At 37.1% G+C, this 10,237-nt stretch overlaps 1 pseudogene; it reads left to right on the forward strand.

The window, feature by feature from the left end:
* The first annotated feature begins 349 nt into the window (after positions 1 to 349).
* Positions 350 to 1,815, forward strand: LOC129034629 (E3 ubiquitin-protein ligase TRIM38-like; annotated as a pseudogene).
* The last annotated feature ends 8,422 nt before the right edge of the window (positions 1,816 to 10,237 follow it).

A 10,237-nucleotide genomic window follows, 5' to 3' on the forward strand; every position in this document is an offset into this window, starting at 1 on the left:
TCATATCAGATGTTCATGTTAAAGAAATAAACTATTTTAGATTTGATTAAAACCTTCTGTGTCTCTTCCCTAATGTCATTTATCTCTCTCCCTTTCCAGAGATGTAACCATGCCGAATTCATTCTTGATCATTCTTATTTATATATTTTTATTTTTACTATACATGTGTATTTCTATATAAAACATAAGACTTTCTTCTGCATATTTTGAACTACATATATGTAAAATACTGTATATATTTTACAACTTGCCATTTTGTTTAACATTTTTTGTTGGATTTATCACATGTGCCATAGCATGTTGTTCTGTTTTGTGCATTTCTATTGCAGCACATTATGCCATTGTATGAATGTGTCGCAGTAATAGTGCAATTGGAAGACTAAGTGGAGTGGATGATTCTAGTCTAACCCAAGGACAAAATCTGATTCAACTCAGTAATGAACTAAACACAGCGGCTTGCTTCAGTGATACCTTGGGATACCAGGAACAGCTCCACCTGTTCTGTGAAGATGAGGGGCAGCTCATCTGCTGGCACTGTGAGTGGGCACCGCAGCACAAAGGGCACACCACAGCTCTTGTCGAAGACGTATGCCAGGGCTACAAGGAAAAGCTCCAGAAAGCTGTGACAAAATTGAGGCAACTTGAAGAGGAGTGTACAGAGCAGAAGGTGTTCACAGCAATGCACATAACTAAATGGACAATAAGTACAGAGTTTATTTGGGACAAGTTTGAGGACTGCAACTCAAAAGCATAGATTTAAGTTGCCCAGATTATACACTCTCACTGCATGAATTTAGAAGGCAATAATGGAAATTGCAATTTTATATCTCCTCATGAGAAGACACAAATTCAGAGACAAAAAAATCGAGTTTGACTTTAAGAATCTGCAGAGTTTCCTACATGAGGAGGAGAAGTCTTATCTCTGGAGACAGGAGAAGGAAGAACAATAGAGTCTGAGTAGCCTGAGGGACCATGGGACCGGTCTGGGGCTGAATTCAAGAGCCACATGCTGGAACTGGGGGAAAAATGTCAGGGCTCAGCCCAAAAATTGCTGCAGAATGTGAATGATACTGTGGGCAGCAGTTGGGCTGTGAAGCTGGAAACATCAGAGGCCTTCTCCTTGGAGCTTCATACTGTGTGCAACATTTTTGAGCTTTATTTCCTGTAATGTGAAGAAAATGTTAAGGAGCCATCAAGAGATGGGGTTTTGCCACGTTGCCCAGGCTGGTTTCAAACTCTTGCACTCAAGTGATCCACCTGCCTTAGACTCCTACAGTACTGGGATTACAGTCAATGTGACTCTGGATCCAGATAGAACTCATAGTGAACTAATTCCGTCTGAGGATCGGAGAAAAGTGACTTGTGGATATCCCCAGGACCGTCACAGCACTTCTTCCAGGAGATTTAGTGCCTTCCCCTGTGTCCTGGGTTGTGAGGGCTTCACCTCTCAGGAAGATGCTCCTTCGAAATGGATGTTGGGGAACGAACCAGGTGGGATTTAGGAGTTTGTATGGCAAAGTGCAGAGGTGCACTGACATGAAGCAAGAGCCTCAGTCTGGATTCTGGACCCTCAGACTATGCCAAAAGAACGGCTATGTAGCCCTTACATCTCCCTTAACTTCCCTTCATCTGTGTGAGCAGCCCTTGGTTGTGGGAGTGTTTCTGGACTCTGAGGCTGGAGTTGCATCCTTTTACAACATGAGTACTGGCTACCATATCTTCAACTTCCCAAAGGCTTCCTTCTCTTATACTCTCTGGCCCTATTTCCAGGTTTATCAATATTCTCCTTTGTTCCCGCCTCCCCCAGATGGTTAAGGAAAAGAGCAAAGTCTTATAGGTTTAACCATCACAGAGAATATAATGTAAATCCCATAAGGGCCAATATATATATTGCATGCAAAACAGCCTGTATCTGGCTTTTTAGAATATGACTAATAAATGTGTCTTGTGAGTTTTTCATTAAAGAATTTAAAGATGAATCTACCAAAGTTCACTACTTAAAGGAAATGTATAAATGTGATTCTCTAGTTCAACTTCTTGTTTTCTCTCTTGATTTGCAATAGATTAAGAGTAAATAATGTTAGAATTTTATGTTGTTTCATAGGTTCAACAACCTTTCATATATCTTTATTAGGCAAGTAGTAAGTTGAAAGTAAATGTTTGTTGAAATTAAATTTTACTCATACGATAACTCTAGGAGGTAAGAGATATTATCTCTGCTTTCTACGGTATTATATTCAAAGTAGGCAAAGTTAGTTATAAATGCACAAAAGCCTCAGTTTCATCTTTTAGTTAGATTCTAAGAATGTAGATACAGCAGTTGAACAACTGGGAAAATGGTGAAAACACCTTCAGTAGAAGAGTCTGTCCCATTTAGACATTAGAATTGGATTTAGAGAGACCCTGGGATATGATTGATTGTCATTATGTTGAAAGGAATACTCAGCATTTTGCTCCAAGAGCTTTTTTTTTCCCCCCTGTAAGATTTGAACCAAACATGTTACTTTCTCAGGGAATTCATGGGGAATGCTTTGAAGAGTTTCATCTCTTTAGTGTAAAACATTATTTAACAAGAATTTGGCTTTGATCAATACTCTTTGAATAAGGATAGGGTATTACCCCAGTTCATTTTTTTCTTTTATCAGTCCTTGTATTAAATTAGAAATTACACTGGAAATCTCATTTTCTTGGGGAGGGGATCCTTGGAAAATGTCAAAGTGAGATTTAACTGTGTATTGTTTAGTTATTCATTTTAAGAGTGGTTTATAAAAGATTTGTTAAAGTTTTTTCATTTTTCCTATTATAAGTGGTAATAAGAGAAAACCTTGGTAGTCACAATTATGGCCACAATTATAGCGACACAATTAGACTGGCTGACATTTACTTGCTAATTTAATTCAATTGTTGCCTTTTTAAACGTATGTGTGATGGCTGCTAAATATGGTTATAGAAAGTATGGCTATAATTTTTGCTTGGGGTGATAAACAATTTATGTAGCAACAAAAAAGTTATAGTTTTAGAAATCTTACTGATCCTTGGACCAGGAAAAGGGATTGTATTTTACGTGAGCGCTACCCAAATTATCTTGTCACATAGAACTGTGCTTTATAAATAAAATGCCCTTGTTACTTGCTGAAAGAAAGAGAAGGGAGGAAGGAAGGGAGGGAGGAAGACAGGAAGGAAGGAGGGAAGGAAGGAAGGAAGGCAGGAAGAAAAATATTATCCTCTCAAATTTCAAATTGGGTAATAATAATACTGTAATATAATGATTGAAAATACATGCTGGCCAGGTGTGGTGGCTCACATCTATAATCTCGGCACTTTGGGAGGCCTAGGCGGATGGATCACCTGAGGTCAGGAGTGCGTGACCAGCCTCACTAACATGGTGAAACCCTGTCTCTATTAAACAATACAAAAATTAGCCAGGCGTGGTGGCTCATGCCTGTAATCCCAGCTACTAGGGAGGCTGAGGCAGGAGAATCACTTGAACCTGGGAGGCAGAGGTTGCAGTAAGCCGAGATCACACCACTGCATTCTGGCCTGGGCAACAGAGTGAGACTCCATCTCAAAAAAAAAAAAAAAAGAAAGAAAGAAAGAAAATACAAGCTTAATTCTTACTGTATTCCAGATACAGTGCTAAGTGTTCTACATATACAGGACTAGAATTCCTCATCCATGATTCTAAAATTCAAGAAAAGTTTGTTTTAAGCTCAATTAGCATCAAGACCAGACATCATCTGAACTCACTTGGTAGCAAAAACTATCCTTAATGGACATAATATGGTGATGTACTGTATTATCTCTCTAAAAGAGAAATAACTTCACATTCTGAGACATTTCTGTCTATGTGAGTTTGTAGCTGTGTACTAACTCATTTAGCCTTTGGGAGGACCTTATGAGGTTGGCACTATTATTGTCTCCATTTTACAGAGAAACAATTGAAACAGAGAGGTTAGGAAAGGAATATTTACCAATAATGACTGTTTTAAAGTTTGCAATCCTCTGGTTAGAAAATTCCTTGAAAAAAAATTTTTAAGAAAGTTTTGATATATCACCAGTCTTCAAGACATCTTTCAGATTCACCAGAGGGAAAAGGGGATTGCCATGACTACTTACATGTTAAAACTTCTGGGATTTATTATAATATTTCTGCTACTATTTCTAGAAAGTTCCAAATGTATTATGATAAAAACTTAGAAATATGTCTTTTTGGGTGGTTCTTACTGCCAAAGTGTAATTATTCCCTTCCATATGGAGCTCCAAAACATAGTAACAGGGAGCATTTTACTGACATCTGGCTTTATTTTTGCTTGTTACATCTTCCAGACCCCACCCTTGGTGACTTCACATAATATACATTACACATATCTTACTATACTGTGAGAAGATTCAGAAAAATTGCTGTGACAACTAATTAGTATTTACTTAGCGGATAGTACAACATTAGCATTTACTTAATTCAAGAGTAGTCTTGTTTAATTTAAGGCTGCACATCCTATAATTATTATGGGCTTTTAAATTTAGGTACTTATTGAAATTTAAGTTTAAATTGCAATATCGTCATGTTTTCACATGAATTTTAAACATCTTTCTACATGTAATGAATACCATATTTAACAGTTTTACCCAGGTTTTTTTTCAGATTTTAAAGTTTGTGGTTAAATAAACATAATCCAATAATTTATTTCCAATAAACTCTTAGGATTTGTTGCATGATTTGGTGGTCTATGTACACTGATAGGTTTCATAGATGATGGCAGAGCACTTGTAACTATATTGAATAGAAACTGTCAACACAAACTTATGCTTGTAGTATGGTCCTTGTCAAAGCTGCTGCCTTTGGGATTTTTGCTAATCATTAATGCAAAAGGATCTTGTTTTTGCCTTCAGAGGAGATCAGTGCAAAGTTAATGCAGAACATCTTACCGACTGTGGGAGCAGAGGGTGGTTTTAAACTACTGCAGGGGAAGAAGCCAGTTGCCTAGTTGAAGGGTAACACTGTTTATAATGCATGTGGTTGCTGTTGTGATAAGCCTCCAAAGAATGTGTGGAGGAAGGATAATGCAGGCCAACTCTGATTGCTTTTGGAATGTGGCAATTTGTCCTTGGTTATCGTTGGTATTTAACATGTTTTGATAGAATCGCTTTAGATCTATCTGAAAACTGCCAGTGATCTGAGAAAACCCTATAGCCTACCACAGTTGGTTAGCCCACCCTTTCAGTGTAGACTCCTACTCACTTACTCCCTGCCTGTCTACACTCATTCTGTCAAATTCACATTGTCACATGTTCATGTTCACATACCTTTAAGGAATGTGAATCTTTATCTTTCTCCTCTTTATCTCTCTCTCTGTCATGAGTGCACGATAGAGACAGACATACAGGCACACACAAACATACACACACACACACACACACACACACTCTCTTAGCTTTTCTTCCAAGGCATCCAAGATTCTTCTCTAGTTAGATGACACTTCTTGTATGTTTGTGAAGAACCATAGTCCTATAAAAATATTCTAATTAAATTATTTTTTCAAGGGCCTAACTTGATGAAGAACCTAAGGCTATCAAGAAACCATTATCTCTGCCTATAAGTGAGAGCTGAAATCTTTTTTTTTTTTTATTATACTTTAAGTTTTAGGGTACATGTGCACAATGTGCAGGTTAGTTACATACGTATACATGTGCCATGCTGGTGTGCTGCACCCATTAACTCATCATTTAGCATTAGGTATATCTCCTAATGCTATCCCTCCCCACTCCCCCCACCCCACAAGAGTCCCCAGAGTGTGATGTTCCCCTTCCTGTGTCCATGTGTTCTCATTGTTCAATTCCCATCTGTGAGTGAGAACATGCAGTGTTTGGTTTTTTGTCCTTGTGATAGTTTACTGAGAATGATGATTTCCAATTTCATCCATGTCCCTACAAAAGACATGAACTCATCATTTTTTATGGCTGCATAGTATTCCATGGTGTATATGTGCCACATTTTCTTAATCCAGTCTATCATTGTTGGACATTTGCCTTGGTTCCAAGTCTTTGCTATTGTGAATAGTGCCGCGATAAACATATGTGTGCATGTGTCTTTATAGCAACATGATTTATAGTCCTTTGGGGATATACCCAGTAATGGGATGGCTGGGTCAAATGGAATTTCTAGTTCTAGATCCCTGAGGAATCGCCACACTGACTTCCACAAGGGTTGAACTAGTTTACAGTCCCACCAACAGTGTAAAAGTGTTCCTATTTCTCCACATCCTCTCCAGCACCTGTTGTTTCCTGACTTTTTAATGATCACCATTCTAACTGGTGTGAGATGATATCTCATTGTGGTTTTGATTTGCATTTCTCTGATGGCCAGTGATGATGAGCATTTTTTTATGTGTCTTTTGGCTGCATACATGTCTTCTTTTGAGAAGTGTCTGTTCATATCCTTTGCCCACTTTTTGATGGGGTTGTTTGTTTCTTTCTTGTAAATTTGTTGGAGTTCATTGTAGATTCTGGATATTAGCCCTTTTCTTACAGCATGTGTTAAAACCTATGATAAAACTACAGGTAAATGACAAGCTTCTTGTGTGGTAAGAGATTATTAATTTAGAAATATCCTGATTAATCAAGGATGGTCAATGAGATTTTTTCAGTCAAGAAATCTAGTCAGAATGTAGGAAATATTCTGCATCTGTGTTTTTCAGTTTTGCTTCTTGGGAAAAGTGAAGACTATTAATTGTGACCTTACAAAAGACAAGTGCGCATTTTCCTAGATAAGTTGTGTGAAGGTCATTGAGACCTTCCTGCTGAAGAAGAAAGAGGCTTAAACAGATAGTACTGAGAACCACTGATTCTCTTTGAAGCCTCAAAGTAAAATCAATTTCAAGTTTTGTTTTGTTCATTAAAGTTAAGAGAACGATCAATTTTAGACTGAGCCAAGAATGAAAACATTAAAATACTAGCTATTGTGTAACTTAACTGGGATGGGAGAGTAGACACAGAATAGTTCCCAGATTTGTCTTAATCCAGTGGTTTCTGAACAGTGTGCCAAGGCACCCCGGGGTGCTGCAGCAAACTCACAGGAGGGCTGCGGGACGTTTTACATTTTCCAGCAAAAGACAGCAACCCTCGATAACTTTTGGTCATAATGAAGCTTGAGATAGTTCACAGTTTCCTCACTGATCATGCTACGTTGTTTTTGCTCATATCGTATCTTTATAAAGCTGAGTTTTTGGTGATTTCTAACTAGTTAATAAATATAATTATTAGACATTTCTTTTGGTCTAGGAGTGCTTTGAAAAAATTACTGAAATAATAAGGGTACCATAGACCAAAAAGTTGGGAACTTTTGCTTTTACTCTGTGTGTGTATGTGTGTGTATGCAAACAAATTTTGTTAGTGATAATTAATATTTATGTATTTATTCTAATACATAGTTTTATAGAAACATTATTGGTAATTTGGGATACTAGACTGTATTTTCCTTGAATCTATAAATTATGTTTATAGGAAGTCATTCTGATTAGATTATAAGAATTTAAATAAGTAATACCATTTACCAGGTGGCAGCTTAGCCAAAGTACATACTATATCCAGTGCTTTGGTTGTAGAGCATTTCTCAGCATCATGGCTCAGAAGCGAGACCATATCTGCATTCCTCTGATTTTCTCACCCAGTTCTTGAGATTAAAAGAAGCTTAAATTTGCCCATTTGAATAGAATGCTCTGTTTTCAGTAAGCCCCATTGAGGGCTACTCTACCTTGGGATCTCGTATCTTTATTGCCTCTGTGAAGTAGACAAGAGTTAGGTTAATGGGCTAAAAACCAAAGATGAAGAGAGAGCTTAGAGGATGAAATTTAGGGAGATCCCAAAATTGTGTTTACTCAGAGTATCAATTTTGTAATTATTTTCCAAAATTTCTGAGTCCTAGGGCTGGCCAGTGAGTTAACAATTTCACATACTTTAATCTAATTAAAGTATCTTGTTTGCTCCCAATTCTACCAACTATTCCAATTCCTTTGGTGTGCCTAAAAGGGGAAATTTATAACCTAATTTCTATTTCTTTGTGTGTTATGGCATTTGGACAGAGGCCATGGTTTGCAGACCTGTCAAGATGATAATAACTTTCATCTCTGCATTGGGAGAATGTTTGGAGCTCAATGTACACCTACCAGTTTCACATTGCTTTCAATGAGAATCACCTCTAAGGATTTGCTCAGCTCTTCTTCTACCTGCATGGCCCATTACCCTCTTCTCAGCACCCCGTTTGCTTACTCAATTATGGCTGTCACATGTGATCTGAGCACTGCTGAAAAGCGGCATCCTTTTCTTCATGACGCCTATTAAGTCTGTGTAGGTGGGGAGCAGCTTCTGAAAACCTCAAGGTGGGATGCTCCCCACAAGCCAGAGATTGCAAGCACTGGTGTAACTGTGTTCTTGTCTTGACATTGCTAATATCTGTATCCAGTTGTCATTCCTCAGCTCTCTAGAATTCTCTACAAAGACATTTATTTCATTTAAAATATATTTTTTTTCTCCTTGAATTTCCTATACACAAGACTCATGCTACATTTGAGGCATCCCTTTCTGTAATTGGATCTTAATTGACAGCTAGTGCTAGATGTGACTTATGGAAATAACTTACAGAAGTTACCCAATCCTTCCAAGTCGAATAGTTTTTAAATGAGATTTTGTACAGCTCAAACTTATAAAGTAGACAAATGCAAAGTTGGCCTGCCTCCAATCAGAGCATGCGCCTAAAGCCTCCCTCACTGACAATCCCCCTCATTTTCTTTTCCAAAAATCTCTCTCCTTCACCTAACAAAGCTAGGCCTTAGGGAACACCTTTAGAATGAATTGATTAACATGATATTGGTAAATTTAGAAACAGAACTCATCTTTTGATTTTCAGGAAAATGTTCCATTTATTAAATGCATACACCATCCCATTCTTAGCAGCTAAACTGATAATTCAGAGTTAGGCATAGAGCAGAGGTTGACAAACTGTAACAGCAGGCCAAACCCAACCCATCACTTGATTTTGTCAATAAAGTTATATCAGAATATGCACATTTATTTATGTAACATTTATGGATGCTTTCATGCTACAAAGGCAGAGTTTAGGAGAGACTAGATACCCCACAGAGCCTAAAACATTTATTTTCTGACAATTCAAACAAAAAGTTTGCCAGAAAAATATTTCCTGGGAGTCATGTGCTCAGCACTCTACGAGCAAACAGTTTATGATAACCTACAACTTATGAATCACAAATCAGTAATTTAAGATATCCAGATAACTGGTATGGTTTAAATCCAGTTTTTCACTGTTTACTCTTTTAGAATACATTGACATTTAAAGTTGATATTAAACTTTATTTTAATTTTATTCCTTTTTTCATCTAATAAAATTTCCGCATTTTCAGTTTACACATCAAAAAAGGTGAAAATTTTCCTCTGACATTCTCAATTTAAAAAGAGTTTTCAGATTTTGAATGCGTCCATATGATGTGAAAGCTACTCTGTACCAAGGAAGGAAATTCTCTCTTCCCCAACTCAGGCTTTGAATAACTTCAGATCAATGTATGAGCAATGTCCTTGCTTTTATCTAATATGAAGAAAGCCAGTGTGCTCATGGCCTCTGAAAAGCTTTCCCAGTTGGCCCAAGATGAAATAAACTCTCCTTAAAGTAAAATAAATGGCACCCCACAAAGCTATTATACAACACATGCCATCAACACTGTCTTCCCATTTTTAATAATACATCATAGCAGAGAAAGAAGCTAGTAGAAGAATCAACTTCTCCTAGGGAGAAAGATCTGAAAGTGATTTTACTCCTATTTCTCTTTTAAAGGAGTTCTCCCCTTGGGCCCTATTCTTTAAGAAATACAAGTAATAACAATCTAAGAAAAGGTGAAATCATTTATTGGCCTTCTTCAAAGAATACTGCTTATTTAGTTGACTTAGCAAAATATTTTAAATTGACTAAGGTCTTGAACAAATGTTTAATTTTTTTGGTGGGGGAAGGGGGATCTCAATGATAATTTCCATTCCGTAATCTTCAGCATGTAAAAACTGTCAAGTCATAAAATATTATAAAAATCCGGACTTACCTTTTTTTTAACATTGTATGGCCTAAAAGAAACTATAGGAGATAATAGGAAATTAGAAGGCAAGAAAATAAAAGAATGCTGCCAAAATAGAAATAAATAGGTTATTTGGTGGATAGGTATTACTAGAGAAAATTCAA

The sequence above is a fragment of the Pongo pygmaeus genome, chromosome 3, assembly GCF_028885625.2.
Source record: "Pongo pygmaeus isolate AG05252 chromosome 3, NHGRI_mPonPyg2-v2.0_pri, whole genome shotgun sequence".
Classification (NCBI taxonomy): domain Eukaryota; kingdom Metazoa; phylum Chordata; class Mammalia; order Primates; family Hominidae; genus Pongo; species Pongo pygmaeus.